This window comes from Drosophila novamexicana, unplaced genomic scaffold (genome assembly GCF_003285875.2).
Source record: "Drosophila novamexicana strain 15010-1031.04,08,12 unplaced genomic scaffold, DnovRS2.1 tig00000512-arrow-arrow-pilon, whole genome shotgun sequence".
Lineage (NCBI taxonomy): Eukaryota > Metazoa > Arthropoda > Insecta > Diptera > Drosophilidae > Drosophila > Drosophila novamexicana.
In genome coordinates, this window is record NW_020824809.1 from 778,377 (window position 1) to 799,912 (window position 21,536).

A 21,536-nucleotide genomic window follows, 5' to 3' on the forward strand; every position below is an offset into this window, starting at 1 on the left:
GCTCTGAAAATTTTCCTCGATTTTCCCCAAATACTGAAATGTTGAATTTCGCTCCTGCTACCCAATGCTGTTGCGGCATTGTTATCCTAAAAATAAACCCCTACATTGCTCTCACCATAGCAAGATCGCACCATTTGCATCGTTCTCTCTCACAGTTTCGCTCTTAATCCCACTCTCGCACACGTTCTTACTCTCTATTCTCGTGCGATCTGCTCACGTGCGTCAGGGAGACTGGAAGCTTGGAGCGGGGCGCGTGCCATAGCATTATGTGTGAAACGATCGCATCGAGATCACGATCGTGCATATAGATTCGACGTGGTGTGTCTATAAGCGAGTGCGTTCTAACCATACGTAGTACATACCCATGAATAACTAAATTTGTACATATGTATGCACATATATGTATGTCAATATATATAGTGCACTGTATAAACATTAAGGGTGGGTAGTGAGAGCACAGACCATAATGGCAAAACAGCACCAGCAGCAGAAGTCGAGCACCAAATGGGCAATTGATTTATTTTGATATAATTTGCCTAATGCCCCCAACAGATCATTATTACGACTCGATGTGTATGTGTGTAAATATTGTACATATATTTATGTGAGATGGTAAATATATCTGCCTACAGTGTATACACATTGAACACATTCAAAGGTCATGTGTGCCAGTGAGAGAAAGCTGGGTATGCATATGACAAGCATCTTTCATTTGCATGCACAAATTATTACTGAGCAAATACAGGAAGAACAGTTCGCTCGCCAGCTAACTCAAAGTAATTAACTGAAATATTTATTTTGCTTAACATGCCTAATAGAGAAATCAGCACTCGATAATATCATGCTAATGCGGCAGTCTAGAAAGCAAGAGTGGCATTTATAAGATTGTGTGAGTATAATTATATTTATATGAAAAGAAAATGTTTTTGTCTCGGCTAAAAGATTTTATCTCGATATTTAACAAATCAAGATTTAATATACACATAAATAAAGTTAGTTATTTTGTAGGCACAACTGAGTAATTTAAATATATATACGTCTTTTTTTGAATTACATGTTGCCTGATTAATGATCAACGTGCAGTCCAAACTACAAAAGAACTACAGTAAGATCTGTGAGAAACTCAACTAAAGAAGTGATTAATTGTTTTTGGAAAATCCACTAGCTGAGTGAAAATGCAAACGAAATCTTTCAATGCGGTAGCAGTAATGAGTTTATTGCCCAGTGCTTATCTTAACACTGTTTGCCAAAAAGGGAACACAAGGTACACTGACCCTGTGGTAAGTGCTACTCGGACTTGAAATGGAACAACCGCATTCATGTCTCACCGTCAGTATGTATTGTTATTTTGATGATCTCCAGCGATTTCCCAACGCAATAAAAAATTTGAGCCAAGCCGAATATGCGCTCATCGTCCCGCTTCTTCAGGATGTATTCATAGGAGTAAAGTAATACTAGTATTGCGTAGGCAATACTGAATATCACGCCCTACGCTTACTTACTCACAGTTCAATCAACAAGAAAGACTGGAGGCAATGACACCAACATAAGGGTCTGTATATCTATCTATAAATATTGCTTTAATTACTGACTAATCGGTCGTCAACGTGCAGAAAGCTCAATTTTTATAATATGTCACACGCAAATGTGGAAAATTAATGGAAGATGATTGGATGAATCCTTCCTTAAGTTTATAATTGATGATTGTTTTAAAAAGACCTGGCCAAACGCCGCCTTTAATGAAGTAAAATTAAGATGTACATAAACATACATATTGTAAATATTTAAATTAAGCTATCATTAACCAAAACTCACGCTGATAAAAGTTGCTAAGTAAAGTAACAGAAAATTAGCTGCAATTAAAATTTAACACCCAGACAAAAAAAAAAAAATGGACATTTATATGTAGGAAACACGCTTGTTAAAGAATATGAGAAACCAGCTTAAGCCAAAGTCAAAGCTAGCACGAAAATGACGCTTGGTCAATTATGGAGAAAAAATATTTATTAATATGAACATACGTTACTTAAAGTACCAAATCAATTGAAATTGCAATTTGCGTATCTTTTATGCTTAAATTACAGAGGCGAATAATGGTAACGATAAGTGGCGGCTTGTCAAAAACAGTAAACAGCACGAAAGCCTAAATATTCTATGACAATTCTGCGAATCTAGTCAAGCGCGTCCTTTGTGCCTTCGACAAGATGCGAGGTATGTTTGAACAGGCCCAGGCCAGAATAAAACAAACCACACTCCAACTAAGTTGGAAAAGAAAAGCCATATTAAATACGTATTGAATAAATGCACATATGTTCAATTATATTCTACGTATTTTCATTAAATCTATGCTAGCCTTAAAAAAGTATATGCAAATTAATTTATAAGATTTATATTAGCATATGTTAATATGGGTATGCTCAACTTAATTTAAAAGTCAATGCACAACTAAATTGGATTGCATATCCTTATTAAAAAGTTCTTTCATATCTTAACGAATTTAGAAAAGAAATTCCTTCGAGCAGTACGAATGCCATTTCATGCATTAAATGGATGTTTGCAAATAAAATGTAGAGAGTACATAACGTATGTAAAATCATTCTTCACTGTCCGTTGGCAAGCAAACATCCAAATTCCATCTACTATTTATCAGATAAAACAACTTGGCCAATGCTTCATATCTCCAGCTGGGCAACCTCAAGCTGGAAAGAAGCGCCAGCAACATTAATCAAGAAGCTCAATCTTGTAAGCACATTCCAAGGACCCATACGATATGTGCGTGTGTGTCTGTTACTTTGACTATCTATGAGCACAGTTTAAATGCTCCCAAGCAGTGGACGGTGCCCAGATACTTATTTTGTGTGGCTTACATTTGCATATGCAAAAGTGTGCAAAACATTTCAAAGCTTATCATCACTGGGCAAACACTGGTTGACGATGATGATGTGAATGAAGATAATGATGATGGCGATGCTGGTGGCAGCGTAGAAATGGCAAAACTGCAATATAAGTATGTATAGCCTTTTAAATGCCTGTTCAAACACTAAATATTGCATTATGCCAAGTTTATCACCTTATAGTTGAAGCTAGCGCAAATATTTGCCAGGCAGCTTGCCAAGAATCAGACGTCGACTATTTATCACATGCCAGCCAGTCGGCGACTGGGCCGACTAGTTTTGCCCAACTTCCGCTTTGGGGCCACCGACAAGCTTGCCAGGAAGCAGCACAGAAATGGAGCACTGAATTGAACCCTAATTGGGGTCGGGGTACTAAGTCAACCTTAACGGCATAAAGTGAGCTTATATAATTTCCGTACGCGTTTTGCCTGTCAGCGTGCCTGACTATATATACTATATATCCAACTCAAGCACATGTCGACTAGCTAATATGCATACATGATACATGCTTACATATGTAATGCATTTTTGGGGATGACCTACAGGCCAATCGACCTATTTCAGAGCACGCCCACATTTTCGCCAATGCAACAGCGAATACCCCGTCAAGTAAAAACAAAAGAAAGCACACAAATTGCATGACAAAAGCATTGCTAACAGCAACAACAAAAACAATGACCACAATATGAGGGCGTAAGCATTCAATGGGCGTGCATCCAGTGTGACGTTCATGTCAGCAAGTGGGCCAAAAATAAACGCGACATTGCTGGAATTTTGCGCCAGCGTTAACCGGAAATGTCATTTTGGGCTCGCTGCTCTGTTCTAAAAGTTTCAACACAGCCAAACTCTGCGCTCATGCGTGTGTACACGGGTGTGTGTATGCCCATAAATCAAAAAACTTTCGCTTCCCTCAAAGCATAAATAAGTAGTTACCATAGAAGTGCCCAAGTCTTTTCAATGGTCGGCTCGCGTTTATTAAAAGTCTCGCTTAAACGAATTTTAAAACTTTTGCAAACAGGCATAGCCAGCCCATCCCCCCACCACCAGCGACAGTCGGGCCTCACCACACATTACCAGCCTTCATTCCTTTACATTTCAATTCATTTCATTCAATTTTATTTCTTCGCCATGCATGTGGCAAATTTGCCTCAACTATGTGAATGGCGGCAGGCAGGCTACAAAATGGCGCCCCGTCGCGTGTGACCTCGTGTGTGTGTGGGTGTGTATGCGTGTGTGTAGATATGTGCGCCGGCCATTTTCTCGCCGCGCTTAATTGACTTTGCATGATGCAGAGAGCGTTAGTTATGTTGTCCCCTGCCCTTAAGTAATCCGTTTCTCGCATTTTTGTTGGAGACCTGCTAATTGTTGGCCCTGCGTTGGTTGTCAATTTTAATTTACGTTTAAAATGAAAGGACGAAGCATTTTAAACTCAACTTATCCATACAACGTGCTATTACAGATTAATTAGAAAATAACATATTCAAGCTTTCAGCAAATCAGTATTCGTGTTAGAGATAAATAGAAACATAATTGGTAATTCCATACTACGTCAAATATTGACTATCCGAACTTTTTAATAATATTATTTTAATATATTTCTCATCATCAGAGATAGGATTGAATTAATGATTGCTTATTTTAAATTCGATTTACAATAAACGTATTTTTAACGCCGAAGAAGGCCTGATATATAGGAAAGGTCTCCTAACATTGAGAATCCATCGGGGTTTTAAGTCTTTACATTTTATGATGCTCGTATAAATATAAAGGAACAGATTTTTGAATCTGTAAAACAGAGGGAACGAAGCAGTAGAACACAGAAATGTTTGTCGATGTATGCGTGATTTTGTGCAGCCTTGTAGTTCTGGCAGAATCAATCGACACTTGGTAGCCAATTGTCAATTGTCCCCCGTGATGTGCAGTGCAGAGAGTTGAAAAATTGACAAAAACGTAAAGTATATAAATATTCTTGACAGCGGACATAAGATACATTATGGGGTCGGATATTGTTCCTTCTGACTATTATATACATCCGCACAAAACTATTATGCCTTTTTGGAGGCGAAATTTCAGAAGATTTTCATTATGATCGTAATGGGTTTTCCAAGCTCTGATAAGTGTCTAAGTCCTCTTACCCATCTCTTAATTATCCATTTTATGTACATAACTAGTGTTTATAAACAACAATGAAAATTACTCGCAATAACAACAAAAGCAGCAACATCATCGCCTGGTTATCACTCATTTACTTAATTGAGTTGTCGTTGTCGCGCTTCATTTTGTTGCACTTGGTTTTCATCTTTTGTGGTCACGTCGCAACGTCCAAGTTGTGGGTAGTCAAGCGAGGGGCGTTGCAACATTCCCAAAGATGTTGTGCAATGGCGAGGGGGGAGACAGTGGTTGCCAGAGTCTCCGCAGCGGACTCTTGTTGGCATAATTTACGGTTGTAATTGTCGCACGTTGTTGGCTTTTAGTGTTCCGCTTTGTTTCGTTGTTGTTTACTGGCTTTATGCACGGTTATTCACTGTACTGTGACACATGCTGAGAGTCTGCGCCTCACTTGACGCAAATTACTTGCGGCAACAACTTAATCAGCAACATTTCTGTGCCAGGCCAGGTAGCTTGTAGGCCAATTGATGCCGCTGAAGAATCTAGACGTGAATTAAAAATATTGAAATAGCGTCTGCTAAGGAAGTAATTTATGTTTAAGCTTCCGACACTCCAGTTTTTCATAATTTCTTATTTTCACATGGGTTCAACTATGGCCTTTAGCTTAAAAGCTGGATACAGCCATTCAGAAGTTATGTAATTGTTAGTCTTTCTCTTAAACAGAAGCACTAAAAAAGGCTGTTTTTAGTTTAGACTCTGGTGAGTACATTCGTATACTTTAATCAAAAATCGATTAAACATACTTTTTTTTCCTGCTTGACATATTCACTAAACTTATTGATGATAATTTTCCAACTCTTTAATCAGTCACTATAATTGTAAGCAGATCTTTCACTTTTTGATAGCATATTTTTATTTGCTTTATATGTTGTTTAAAATGTGCGAAATAACTATTTGTCTCTGGCAAAATAATTGAGTGCACTGTGTTTATTCGCGAAAAAAAATGATTCTGGGATAAGCGCAGAAAACTTTTATAAAAAATCGCACTCAATATGTCGATGATTCTGTTTGGTTTTAGTTGGTTTGCAGCAAAATAGGATTTGTTTTATGATGCAATACAAATTTTGCTGATTGCTTTGCAGTTGCCAACTCGTACAAGCAAATACTATACTATATATAAAATATACAGAGAAAATCGAACGGCCGAAAGGTGTATTCGCACATTTATATTTAATTGAAAAACTTTGATTGGATTTGCATGCATCATTGATGAAATAGATTGTTAATCCTGAGGGCACATCTTGCTATGCTCCAAATCAGAAATTTTGTCTCCTCTGGCGCTCAACTAGTCGAAGAATCTGAGAGATACACACGTTTGCGGATCAGTGTGTATTTCGGTTATTCCTTTGACATTTATGCAAAAACCGCTCGCCGTGTTGTTAATTTATTTCGACATTTAAGTGAATGCGCACAGAAATGACAAACTGTCGGACTGTCTATCTCGCAGTTGGATTGGGTGTCTGTCCGGGAAGGTCGTCACTTGAGGGCGCTCTGATGGCTCTGGCACACTTTTCAGCCGGTACCCTTAACGCCACGCACTGACCGCTGTCCACCGAAGTGGGCTGACCATTTAATTGCGTATTTTTTGCTGCTTTAAGCACATTCAATTAAAGAGCACAGTCTTACAGACACGAGGGAGGGGCATGGGCGGACACGGAGGCGTGTATTGCCACTGAGACGCATGTAATTAAAATGCATTTTCAAGTTGTTTTGCGCTTTTGCCGCTGCTCGTTGTTGAAGTGCCACACGCGGGGAATGGGAGTGCCTGGGAGAGCACAGAAATTCGCAAGGAGCGTGCACAGTTTTGCAACTGTTGTTGCCATTTAGTTTAGTTTAGTTTTTGTTTTTACGCCAAAGTGCCTTTTAAAATAAAACAAAAAATAATGAAAGCATAGAACGTCAAGAGCTGAGTGCTTTTCTCGTGCCTCGGATGACATGCATGTCCGCAGATCATGTGCATGCCATTAGAAAGAGCTAAGATTTCATTTCTGAAAATGTTTAGACCAATTTTATATAAATTCAATTCATAAACATTTGTTTATGATATGTTTTCCATTTTTTGCGTTCCATAAGGTGGGTTAGTTTATCATTAAAAAACGTTCCATTAAATATTTTTATCTCGTGTAAAATATTTTTATATTTTTCTTGAACGTTTTTCTTTTGAACACCCTGTATTCACCCACCCGAATAACCTTCCAATTACTTCGTTGTAAGTGTTTATGACTTAAACTGCAAATAATTGGCAAATAAATTTGTATAAATTAAATGCATAAAAACCAATAAGGTAGCAAAGCAAATAACTGTAATAGCAACAAAAACTGAATTTTATCGAAACAAACATAATGGACTTTGTTCTGAGGGTGGCTCACTAAAATAATACATTTACAATTCTGAGTATCTATTTCATTTTAATTGAGAAATAAAGAAAATACATTTGTTCATTTATTTATTATTTATTATCTTTTCACGTCAGTGCATACTTCGTTTTATTAGCGTGTAGTTGATAAGCATTGAAACTGTTTGGTTGAGGTTTCGTTCTGAGAGCTGATCTAAACACATGACGAGGTGGCCGAGAGGTTAAGGCGTTGGACTGCTAATCCAATGTGCTCTGCACGCGTGGGTTCGAATCCCATCCTCGTCGAGGTTTTTTTTTCAGTTTATTTAATTTATTGAAGGTATAAAAGTGTACCTATTCATATTGGGATTTGTAATTCCATAATAACAAAGAAAAAAGCATTTGTTATGTAACTGGCAAAAACAAAACATTTCTGACCCCATATAGTATATAGATTCTTAATCAGGGTCAGTATCCGAGCCAATATAACAATTTCCATTTGTATGCTTTGTTTGTTAGAGCAATATTCACTTTAACTTTACTCACTATAACTTTATTCACTTGAATGGATAAGTTTACAATTTGATTCTACAGTTTAGCATTTATAACCCCCAGATCGAGTTCCCTAATTTATAAAGTTAATCCGGTTTTATTTACAAAAAATATATTTGGTTTTGGTCTGTAACTTTTATTCTGTATAATAAATATGGGCATAAAATTATGAGAGTGAAGTATATCAAAAAATACATATTTCATATTAATTACTTAACTTTCTGCATATTCATGTGCATATTTATTCAACTTACGTGGCCTGAATTAAATGTTGGGTGGTTTCTGTGAGGTTCATTTGCGGTTGAAACGTTTGAGTAAACTGTGAATGCGTTTCAAAGAACCACTTTACATCAATTTCATTACAGACACTTAAACAAACTCTTTATATAAAACATCCGATCGGCTTTAAAATTGTTTTTAAAAATCATTTTTTAAGTTCATTTGAAAAGTGTTTAACACTTTCCGCAAAATCCATCGTTCCTTGGTAGAAATGAGGGTAAAAGATTTGGTGGATGACGTTTCGGGTTTAAGCTTTTATCTAATCTTTATAAAAAATATTTTTCAGTATAATTAGAAAACAAAATGAAGCTCGCAAAAGGTGAGTTAAATAAAAATATATTGAAGAACAGAATTTTTCTAAGCCCTGTCTTAACGTGCACCTTCATTAAATAAGGTAACTACTAAAGTGGGAATTTCTAGTTCAATTTGCTGAATAAGTTCACCCGTTCATTTTCTGGCCGTGAACTAAATCGGTCATTTAGTTCACTCGTTCAGCTGCTCAGTCGGTCATGAACGATGAATTCTGCTCAGCTATTCAGTCGGTTCACTAATCACTGAATAAGTTCAATAGTTCATTTCAATGACCCGTTCAATCGAACTTGCTCTAAACTAAACGACACAGCTTAGCATTAGCAATCAGTCACTCAGTCAATCAGTCAGGACAAACTGTTTTATATATATAGATTAGCCACTGTTCATTTTTTGAAACTAATTAATACATTTATTGGTATAGAATTTTGAAAAACAAAAGGCATTTCATACCAGAGCTTAAGTTTCGACGAAACGTTTCCATTACAGTTATATGATATAGTGGTCAGTGGTTTATAAGATTTGGCGATATATAGATATATAAGGAGTAAACTGTAACTTAAAACTTTCGAATTTTGTCGAGATATCTTAAGGAACAAACAAGTTTTTCTCAGAAGTAATTAATGTTCGACTGATCGTTCCTGTCGCAGCTGTAAAATATAGTGGTCCTAACCGGCACGTACTACCTGCAACAGGAAGACGAATCTATGCATCATCAAAAAGTTTTACTAGAATTTATTCCATCAATTTGAATAACGAAAGTTGGCCCTAATGCCGTGGGAAAAGTATGGCAGCTGTGTCTATCCTTCGACCGGCTTGAATATGTAAAGACGTCCTTGATATAATCGCCCTTTTGTTGATGTTGGCTATCAAAAATGGCAAATAACGTTCTATACGAAGATATATTTATGTTGGCAATTATTCCCAAAACGAAATTATTATGTTAATTACCACGAATGTGCTGCAGAGAAGAGTATATCAACTCATCCCAACTCGAAGTAGGAACAAAGAAAAGACACTGCCATAAAACTATTTTAACAACAATAAAGGCAAACACAACACGACATTTAAGTAAAAAGCTAAAACAGAACTGTTTGGCTTAGCTCTACGACAAATCATTCTGTTGGGGATGGGGAGAGTCAGCACACATAAAACAGCTAGCAATTTTCATATTTTTGGCGCAGCGGGACACAGGAAGCTGGGAGCGGAGCAAATGCGGGAGCACAGATAAAAACAGAGCACAGACACAGAGCAGAGAACAAAAGACCAAAATACTATTGACTAGGCGGAAGACAGTGACATTAGCCGTTCCACCAAGTGGGTGTTCGTACCCCGAGTACACAACCGTACTATGTTATATACACATAGACACATATGTATGCATATGTGTGCAGAATATAGGAGCTAAAATTGCGAACTTTTGTCGCCCATGTGCGTTGTTCGACAGCTTTTCAGTTATGCACTCTTTCACAGTCTCAGCTGTCAAACATTTCGAATCATAGCGTAGACAAATGGCGCTAAACAGGCTATCAGCGCGTGTGTGTGAGGCCCTCACCCAAAGGCAGCTGCTGTGAGCGTCGAGTCATTGACGTTATAATCAAAAATCATAAGACGCTCCACCACCCACGGCAGCAGCATCAATAGCAAAGTTCTTAAGGCTTGCAAGCAAGCACCATCAATGTAGGTCAGTCCGAAAATAAAATGTCGAAAAAAACAAAATCAAGTAGACTACAAGAGAAGCAAGCGAGGCAAAAATGCGCACTGAAAGTTCTAATACCCTTACTGATTCTAAAAGAACACAAATTTGTGAATGATATAAAATTCGTATTGGTCTAAGCTAAAATGTCCACGTATTTTTGCTTGATTCGCAAAGTTTGGACCCTCTCTGATGATCACACTTACTTTTATTTACGTTAGGAATTTATTTTGTAAAAATTAAGATAATTTAATTTATCGAAGATTATTAACTGCCAAGAATAATATAGAAAATATTTACTCGAATACTCTATATTTATATGTATGTAAGCGAAAATATGTATCATTTTCTGTGTTACATAGACTGTGTCCAGTTTTTTAAGACCAAGTTTTAAAGAGCGCAACTATTCATGTATTTGTTGTTACCGTCGATGTCTTATAAGGCAGAGTCAGTCAAGAAAACGCACACTGACGACAGCGTCCTCAACGGGGACAGCAAAAAATGCAGTAGCGCCAGCAGCAGTTGGAAAAATAACAACAACAATATTTGGAACTACTGTGCTTCCTTGAGTAAAGGGACTAACTAAAAGTTTTATTGGCAGGGCGTGACGAGGGGTGGACGGGTATGGAGGGCAGCAAATGGATTAAGAAAACGTCGTCACCGACGTCGACGTCGAAGTCGATGTCGCTCCTCAGCTGAGACGACAAATGCGTAAGCTTTGGATTCGGATTATTTGCTGCTCTTGGTAAGACTACTGTTTGGCGGGGCGAGTACTCAGCGTGGGCAGCGATGCTTTATAAACAAGTGTTGATGGCAGATTTGAAAGCACGTCTTACGGCCAAAAGCTGCAGCCGAGCGCTAGTTCAGAAGCAGCTTGCTTAAATGGGATTACACAAAATTTTGCGGCTGCTCGGAAGCTCGCGGAGAAACTGTTGGAGAACTGCATTGAACGCTTTTCAATAGCGCAATGAAAGATGTCATCGGTGGTGGTTGGGTGTGGTTGTCGTAGTCGTGGTGGCATAGTTAATGTAGAACTTCTTGTGGTGCTACTGATTGCTATTTGTTTGTTTGCTGGCGGCATCTGAGCGAATTTCATGGCAACTGCATGGCCGTACAAACTCAAAAAGTTTCTTCCCTTTTCTATCTTTCTTTAATTTTTTGTGTCTATCCCTGCTTGTTGTTACTGCAGTTTTATTAAAGCTAATAACAGTTGAGGGCGAAGCTTTAAAGCATTTTTCGGTAGATGGGTCAAACGCGGCGTATGCGTAATTTGCCACACCCTGCACATTATTCAACCATTCGAAAGGAACTTTATTTAGTCCGCTTGCTTCAGACTGTAACTTTAGACATAATTAATTTCACAACTGCGTCAGGGATCACATAATTAATCAATGTAATGAATTGTTGTTGTTATTTTAGCTGGGCGTGCGCTGTTGTGGTAATTGCGTGCATTCAGAAAGGGATATTATACGCATGAAGAAATAAATTAGTATTCAGCACTTGAAATCGATTTATAAAGTAGCTGCTGGTTTATAACATAAATAATTATAGCAGATTATAGTGCGTTATTTAATTCTCTGCTCCTAATGAGGCAGATCAAATCTGTTTGTTTGTCTCTCTTCGTAACATAACGTCACGTCCGTACGCCCACACGTTAACCACCAAAGAAACTATAGCAACAATCCTAAAGTCAAAGTTTTAGTTAACAAATTGGATCTTGTAGTTTACTAATGATTTCTGGAGATTTATTACTAATCAGCAGCCGGTTCCGATTGCAACTTTTTCGACTTAAGAGTAACTTAATCAAGGAAAGTTCAAAAAGTACTTTGTGGTGTCAGTCTGCCTGTTTCATACATTTGGACAATAATAGGAATATGGTCAAATCGACACGACTATATATGCTGTTCAAGAATATATATGTATTCTAGGGGGTCGGAGATGTTTCCTTCTGTCGCTTTACACACTTGCACAAACCCGTTATACGATCTTTACTCATTTTTAAAGGGTTCTGGGAACAAAGGCTTGGTGTAAGTGTATTTAACCAACAAGAGGAGGTATCTGCGACCCCATTAAGTATATATAGTTTTGCTCAGCAACAACAGCTTAGTCGATCTGGAAATTTCGGCGTGTCTGTATATCCGTCTGATAATCTGACAAACTTGCCCCGATTCCATGATTCTCTAAATTGAATAAAGCATTCTTGGTATTGCCTTCGGCTTTGGCATATACATACATGCAGCCTCAAAATTTTATTAGTATCAGACTATAGTGACTGGGCTAAGGGAAGAACAAGTCGATGTGCAAAGTTTATGTTTGCAAAGAAGGAAGCTCGGCTACGCGTTCAAGTCTATCTCCTAGTCGCCAGTCCCAACGTACTTGTAATTTAATGTCAATAATAAATGTTAAGAGTAATAATTTTTGCAGACACAGTATTGCTATTTTACAGTTTGGGTTTCGTGTAGCATTATGAACGCCTCTTCTTGTGAATTGCACTTATTTGAGTCCTAGCGCGCCCTTAAACTTATCACCTTCAATATGCGAATACACAGCCACGCCCACCTTTAACCTCCTTGTTGCTGCATGCTAGTTTCCGGCTCTAAACTGTGGCAGTGACCACATAAATGCAATATTGACGCCTCAGGCCAACAGACATAATAGCAACGAAATAATAAACACGCAAACTTTATCATAAGCAGACCGTGCCACGCCTCCAGGAAAATTACTCCGATATATATGAACCTAAAAATGTATTTGCGACTATCTCAAAGTTTCGCGTGTTGCACAGTCCATATCCTTGACCTTATTTGGGGATAGAAGCAAGCATCTGTACATTGTCATGGAAAAGGGAAACGGAGGGGCGGGGCGTATGCTACGTGAAAATGTCATTAACGTGCCATCGCGGGTACACTCGGTATTGCTGCAGGGTCGGGGGCGAGATGGAGGCGTGAGGAGGCATCGTCAAAAGTGTTGATTTAGTAGCACAGTTGTCTTGGAATCAGCGTGGCAGCTCCTAAAGCGCCGTTTTAATGCGAGCAGGCTGGCAGCCTTGACCGATATTTCAGTGGCAAGCACAAACACAAACACTCACCAATACAGACGGAGGCACCTCCCTACACACACACACACACACACACACACACACACATACACATCGAATGACGAAAAAGTGGCAGAAATAGTAAGCGCTGCATGTGAAAATGTTGACGCCGCTGTAAGCGTCGCTGCTGCAGCTGCACTTCAGCAAACTTTTCCCAAAATGCGCCGTCATATTTTATGCACACTCAAAATCACACATTCACATACCCACACAAAGCCCCATACACACACTTACACATAAAGCATTTTAACAAATGGCATCAAATTGATTTTGCCACGCTAAGCATTTTTGGGTTTTAGGAAAAGTGCGGCGCCCGCCACCCCTATTCACCATCTATTCACCAATGTGTTAGTTTGTGTGTGAAGCTGCAAGCTTTGCATATTTACAACATTCGTTGCACCGTAGAGCCAGAGCCAGAGCCAAGAGCATCATTCATCTGCCACATTCTCTGGTATTTTTTTTTATGTACATATATACATATGTATACTCGAATTTAAATATAAATACACTATGCTACAAACAAAGGGCGCGGCATAACAAATACATCCTTATATTTCTAACACAACTTGAAAGGCCTTTCCACTGAAATGTATCCATGTTTGCACATTCATGTAACCTTCTGCACGATTATCATGATTGCTATCCGTTTTTTTATACCCTGAACCCATTAAAAAAGGGTATAAGGGTATATTGTATTTGTGCAAAATCCAAATGTATGTAACAGGCAGAAGGAAGCATCTCCGACCCCATAAAGTGTATATATTCTTGATCAGCATCAATAGCCGAGTCGATCTAGCCATGTCCCTCTGTCTGTCTCACCGTCTGTCAGTCCGTCCGTCTGTCTGTCTGTCCGTATGTATGAACGCAAGGATATCAGAACCTATAAGAGCTAGAGACTAGAAATTTTAGATTAAGGTCCTCCTAGTGCCTGGGCAGATCGAGTTTGTTTCAGATAATCGATAACTTACTCCGTTTCCAAGCAATCGGTAAAAATCGATATCGATATCCTGTTTTTGGGCAATTTTGGTTAATAATAAGAGCTAGAGTCACCAAACTTGACATTTAGCTCCTTAATAGAATATATATATGCTTTTAATGTTGGAAGAAGAGGGTTCAGGGTATCCCCTAGTCGGGAGCTGCCTACTAGAACCTCTTATTTGTTTTCTTCTAATCTCTTGTTTAAGGTCAAAGAGTTTGATATTTAACTATTTCCAGTGTTAAGAGCCACGAACGTTACCTTCGTTCTTCATATGTGCGAAGAATTTATGAACTCAGTTTCTACTTATTTTTTATATTTATGAATCCTGGCTAATGTTTCTAATTAATTTTTTGTTCATTAATTCTTGTTTTATATGTTTGCAATCTTGAGGCAGAACGCTTCCACCATTTCCCGCAGAAACATTATATAAAACTGCAAATATGTAATAAATATATGTATATGCCACATATATGTGTGTTTATTTTTATGGCATATACGAGTATTCGTAATTTTTTATGATGGCGCGCACGGCAAAGTGGCTGCATTTTTCCCTGATTTAAAATGATTGCATGCTGCAGGGGGTGGTGGGAGGATGATGGGGCAACAACTGGCGCCACATATGCATATTTTTTGGCTTGGCGTTGCGCGTTTCTGTAGTTGCCGAGTAGATGTTGTTGTTTTAACCTGACATTAATTTACCGCCGTCCAGATACCACCTTGTGTCAGATTTAAGCATTTATTTGCCATGTTTTGCTGAAACGCATTTGAGTTGACAGTAGGCCAGGAGGAATTTTACATTAAGGTATGAAATTAATTAACCATTGACAAGAGTTTTAACACGAGTTTTTACTAAATTAAGAAAACAAACGGATAGAAAATAAACTGCGATAAGAAACTAACTAAAAGATGTGTAATAATAACAAATAACTCAAGGGACGAGTTTGCAGTAGTTTTGGAGCGTATTTTGCTTCTTTTCGTCGTTAGACCGGGCTACAGGATATCTCCTAATCGCAAAGTTGTCCTAATGTACAATACAAGAGCAAGGCACCTATGTAACTAAAATTTCAAAGGTGATTAATATTGTGCGAGTGAAGCTCACGACTACCTGCATCTACTCAGCAACTGGGTTTGATGATGCAACGTCATATTAAGTCTAGCCAAGAGAACAACAGTATGCTTCACAATTGGACGAGAAGCTAAACGGACTATCCTTAAAGCAAGAGGGCGAGACAAGATACCTGGGCGTCACGCCTGACAAACGCCTAACTGTTGCCAGTCACATCAAAGGAACAGTTTTACGCTGCCGGAATAAACTGGCCAAACTATAATGGCTCCTTAAACAACGTAAGAAACTTTCCCTCGCCAGTAAACGGTTAGTTTACCTTTAAGATCTGGCAACTATAATCGCAAATGAGTGCGATAGAATATGTGCATAACAGCGTACTCTCTCAGAGACATAAAGATCCCTTGGGTGGTAATTCCACAGTGCCCAATATAACAACCGGCTAGCTGCACACGCCAACACGCCTGCTAGCAATCTTCAAGGGGCCGTCCCATCAGGAGGCAAATAAAGTCCGCTTTTACCCAGATACCAACTCCGCACAACGACAACATCCACGCCCAGCTACCTCCAGGGCGACGCACTTCCCTCATCTTCCCTCAGGCCGGCTTAAGACACACTTCTTATTTTCCACCTAGACGAGGTTGATTTGCCGAACGGTATAAATTTCTCTTAAATAAATCTTGTAAATGAGCTTACACTCAAAACTTCGACATTACAACCTGCATATTTCACAAAAGAGAAGTGTGTTTTGTGAAAAGTGTAAAACACGTATGATATAACATAGATGCATTTTTACAACGATCTTTGAAAATGAGTTTGAGGTCGATCGCATGTCAAACAACTGCGTTGATCACCAATTAGTCAGTCAGTCAGGACCATCATATATATATGTATATATATATACATACATATAGTTTCGGTCCCTTTGAATTATGACGTCACTATATTTAAGGTATGTGCGTGCCAAGTAATAAAATAAAAAATTAAGCCAAAAGAATACTTTATTTATGGTTTTATAGTTTAATTCGGCTCCGTGAATGTAAATTGTATTTTATTTAATAGTTTTTAACAGGCTTTGTGTCAAAAACTTTATTGCTCATCAAGACATTTTGCTTCACTAACCACCCCTGATGGGGTTCTAACCCAGTTTGCAAGCATCTTGCAAGAAATTGCCAATAAGAAGCAATTACCCGCTTCCCATACCAATTAAATAGCTAATCCTCTAGCAGGCTTGGGAGCCCATGCTTCGACTGGTGCTATTCAACATTTTACAATAAATGCTTTTCAGTGCTTAAGTAAACTACCCAAGCAATTTTCAAATGAAACTAAAGCAATTTTCCGTTTTTCTTGGTAATACGCATAAAAATGCATTGAAGCGACCAGTTTAAATAAATGCTACAATCTCCTTGAGCTTTATGGCTCCACAACAATAAAAGCAGCAACAATAAGAACAACAACTACGACTGGAAAAGCTTGTCGAAGGCGTTTGCTTGGACTCTCCACATTTGCCACATCTCTCACAGCCTTCAACTTGAGTGACTGACGGGAAACGCATCAAAAATGTGGCTCGGTTTTATTTAACTTGCGGATTTCATTAAGCCCAGCTCAGTGGCAGTTCCAGCTACTCAGAGGCTTCGCTCGAGTATTACAGGAAACTAGCAAAGTACAGCCAGGTGCACTCAGGTTGGGAATCTCTGGAGAACTGGCGAAGCACTTTGTAGCGCCTTTGTGGATGTATACATGTGTGTGTGCTCGTGTGTGGACGAATGAGTTAAGAGTAGCGTGCTTCAGTGTTTGAAATACATGCAAAGAGTTTTCTGTTGCATTGTTAAAATAGAATATTTACTTGGCAACATTGTCTATTTGCAGAGACTTGTCGAAGTGGAAGTGGTTGGGGAAGTGGGTCAGCCAGCCATCTAGCGGTAGCCAGTCCGAAACCAACAAAAAGTTTTTCTTTCCCGCTTTTTATTGGGCTAACAGTCGGACAAGTTCGCACTGATGATGACGGGCTAACAAAATTCACTTGCTCGTAAAGCAAATCAAATTAAAATCAATTAAAATTAACAAGCAAAGCAGCCGGCAAACCAGCGACCAGACCACCCCACAGCGCTGGCAGCGACGCCTTCGCCGACGCTGACGCCGACGCCGACGCCGACACCGACGCTAAATGCCAAGCGAATGAATCATGCAATTTGCCGTGCTGCTCCTCTTCGCGCTTTACCTTTCTTGCTGTTAATGAAGGTGTGCCAGTAAGTAAGTACGTACATATGTATGCATGTATTCACTTATGCAAGTAAATTGAGTCGCCGGCACGACAGAGTGGAAATAATATTGATAAGCATAGACGTTGAGGCAGTAGAAGCGTCACAGTTAAAAGAATGCATCCATGTAGTACGAGTGAGCGAAACAGCGCGAGAGATAAAGAGAGAGAGAGAGTGAGAGAGAGAGTCATCAGCCAGGTGCTCAGAGATATGGTTGCGTGCAAATATTTAGCACCTTATCGGCACGTACATACATTCTTAAATACATGTGTACATCCACACACATGGAAGGTACAAATACAATATGCCGTTGGTCGTCAGTGTCTGTTTTAGTAAGCGTATGTGTGTATTGAGTCAGCGCGCTGTTAACAGCCCACTCATCAAGAGCCAACTAATCAAGAGCCGCCTACACATACACACACACACACACACATAATTAACTTCAATAGCAAAGGTGAGATAAATGCTTGTTGCCTGCAGAGAGCATAGCTAAATTAATTGAAAACGTGTTGCATGCATAGACTGGCGCCATCTAGCGCTTAGATCGACACTTAGCTCATGCGTAACCATTTGTCTAGCCAAAAGCTAAGCAACATTCAGAGTGTTGGCCCATTTAGCACGCTGGCCGAGTTTTACATTTGTATTGCGCAGCTTCTTGCTTCTTTTTTTGCTTGACAGTTATTGCACAAAGTACAACAGAGAGGCGACAAATGCAAAAAACACAATAACAAAGTAGCAAGTAGAAAGTTTACTCACCCACCCACACACAAAGGTACATACATACACATTTAAACACAGAAATTGTTTTCTGTTTTTGTTGGGTCTCTGGCTGCATTTCAATTTTATTGGCACAAGGTTACAAAGAAAAGGCAGCCGCCCACGCTGCAAGCGCCAAAGTTTATGCGGTCGCAGCAGTGCTTCTTCTTCTTCGTCTTCTTTATGAGCGACCCGAACTGCACTGAAATTAATATGAAATTAAATTTCAAGCTGGATTTCAATGTGCCAGATTTACAGTTAGTCACAGCGTAGGCAGTGAATGACTCAAAGCCTGTGCTCTTAATAAGGCGTTAAGAAATAGAGCTCAAAAACTCAAAATGAGAAGAGAGATGAACTCACACGTGCACAAAGCACGAAGCAGCGAAGTGGCTGCAAAACGTCATAAAGCAGCGACTAGAGAATAAGAGACGCGGCGAATGAGCGAACCGCGCTCAGCTGAGCGTATGACGCTTTTGAAGCCCGACTTCAAAAGCGTTAGCGTAGGCACAGACAACGATGCTGGCAGCTGTCGCTCACGTCATAGCGTGTGAGCGAGACAAATACATATGTATTTTGTGTCTGTGTGTGTATGTACATATATGCATGTCTTCTTTTGAATGCACACAATCATTGCACTTGTGTGTTGGGTTGGGGTATCTTGAGGCTTGTGCTTTACAAATTTTTGTGTGGCAGCTATGACTTTTGTGTGGGTGGCGCTTACAAGGCTGCTGTTGGTAGTGCTGCTGCTAGTAGCTCATTCACAATAGACTTGTCGCAGTCGGCGCCGCCGCAGCTGTCGCTATTGTTTGCTTGGCTGCTAGCACAACAAACAAATGTTTTTTAGAAATGTTATGTGCAATACGCCACCCAAGAATTGTACAGCTAACTGTTTTGCTGTGGCCACAGAGAAGCCTTTCGAAGGGCACACAATTATGCAGCACGGTTTCACAAGACTATGAACATACATACATACATGCATATATATATTCATACGAATATTCATATGACAACTTGAGCGAAAAGGAAAGAAAAACTGACACAGCAGCGAACAATAAACACATATTTAAAACTGTGACAGTAAGTAGCTTGGAGCAATAAACAACAATAACAACAACAACACTGTGGACTGCGCAGGAAAAACTAAACACTAACAACTAACTGCAAGTAAATGGTAGCGTAAGGCCTAAGCAACATAAATTCATTTTATTGCCTGTCGGGCGAAAATACAGCCAACTAATAAATACGGCGAAAAGCTGCTGGCACTTTGTTATTGTAGCAGTTGTTCAGCAACGTCAACGCACAAGCTGTTTGCACATGCGTACATAATATGTACACGCGTACTTACATATGTACATACATATGTACAATTCGATTTACGTACTAAATGTATGTAGTATATACATACTTTGATATGTATTGGACACTTTGCTGTGGTCAAAATGTTTGAAAAAAAGAAAACGGGCATAAAATTGGGCAACAAACGAAACTGACAGAGAGAGAGAGAAAGAGAGAGAGTGAGAGAGCGCGCCAAAGTGGGAGAGCGATATTAGCGAGTGGGCGACGTTGTCGACGTCGTCGTTGCCGGCGGCATACATATGTATAAAAATGTGTTTAAATATTTCAGCTAAATTTTCGTCTTAAAATTATATATACACATATACATACATACATACATATGTAATGATTTTGAGTTTGAAGTCGAAAGCGCAGATGGGAACGCGAAAACGTATACATGAATGTACATATTTATATTTATTATATTTTTCGCAATGGCTGATTTGATTTACGGCGAAAAGACACAAAGCCAGTTGCGCTGGCGTGCAGTTGTATGTGCATGCATACAAACACATACAGAGTGTATGTGTTAGAGTGAGAGAGATTAATTGCTCAACTGATTAGCTTTTACGCACAAATCAAATCAAAACGTATGCTTGCAATATATTTTAATAATCTCATTCATAAAGAAACGGCGCGCTTCGCACAGCATCAACAACATCAAAGTGTATGAGGCGAACAAAGCAAGCGGTGAAACTAGCGTAGAATTCCAATAAGAATGAAGACGAGGCAACAACAAACAGCAAACAGCGAGAAAACAAAAACCAGTAGCCGCCCAGCACTTTCATTTTCGCTGTCAGCGACAAACACAAAAAAAAAACAAAGAAATTATGTAATTTGCTAGCGTGCTGCTTAAATAATAATAACAGTTAATGCCAAAAAAATAAAAAGTATAACGAGCACCCACGCACACACACTAACACACACCGGGACAGTAACACACAGTACCCGTAGACGGTCGGCGGGTAAGGCTATCGCTAATTTGCTGCTTTAGAGGCGAGGCCCCGCTCACACAGCCGTAAATACACACACACACACACACACACGCGCGCGAATGAGAGAAAATACACCCACTGGCATTCGCACGCACACGTGCACACGCACTTACCGTCTGCTATTTGTTGTTGATGTTCGCTGTTGTTGTTCTTGTTGCGCGCTCACACACACGCGGTATCTTCTAGCTGCCGTCGTTTTGTAGTAGTTGTTGCAGCTGCTCGTTGACCCAAAGGCCGCCAAATGTTTCCATTTTCTTAAAATGCAGCCATCGGAAATGCTTTGACTGGCACCAAAACACAATGCACCGTTTGATGGGTACACAAATAATCATATGCAATTGTTATAGCGAAGGCGGTATACAAAATATAATGCGTTTACACACATGCATGTACGTACGCGTAAGCACGCATGAATGTAAATATGTAACGTGTAAATAACTTTAACGGTTAATTGCGCTTTTAGAGGCGGCGTTTTTGTCGCCAACCGATTTCTTTTTTTATTATTATTTTAACAACAATATGACACTTAATTATGATTTACCCGTGTGTATGTGTGCTTGAATTGCGTGAGCGTGTTGTATGGACACGAATATAAATATTTTAAATAATTTAAAAATATACAACAGCAAAGCGGCATGCGGAGCACAGAGCACGCACCGAAATATAAAATGTTACTAAAAAAAAACTCTGTTAAATGTTTCTTATAAGAGAAGTTTGATAACAGAGAAGGGATGCGCTCGTGACCAGAATTGACACGGTAGGCAAATACGACTCTAAAACGTTACGCCAAATGAATCGAAATACATTGTTAACACA

General features: G+C 39.2%; 1 long non-coding RNA gene and 1 other non-coding gene across 3 annotated transcripts; both read left to right on the top strand.

Annotated features, from left to right (window-relative positions):
* The first annotated feature begins 858 nt into the window (after window positions 1-858).
* On the top strand, window positions 859-1,710 carry LOC115762006. 2 transcript variants are annotated; one of them, XR_004017784.1, is made up of 4 exons: window positions 859-889; window positions 1,084-1,280; window positions 1,335-1,552; window positions 1,614-1,710. It is a non-coding gene; the product is annotated as an uncharacterized LOC115762006 (long non-coding RNA). The 2 variants fall into 2 exon arrangements; XR_004017785.1 differs by having other exon boundaries at window positions 1,363-1,552.
* Window positions 1,711-7,622: 5,912 nt separating this feature from the next.
* On the top strand, window positions 7,623-7,704 carry Trnas-gcu. The gene has a single exon. It is a non-coding gene; the product is annotated as a tRNA-Ser (tRNA).
* The last annotated feature ends 13,832 nt before the right edge of the window (window positions 7,705-21,536 follow it).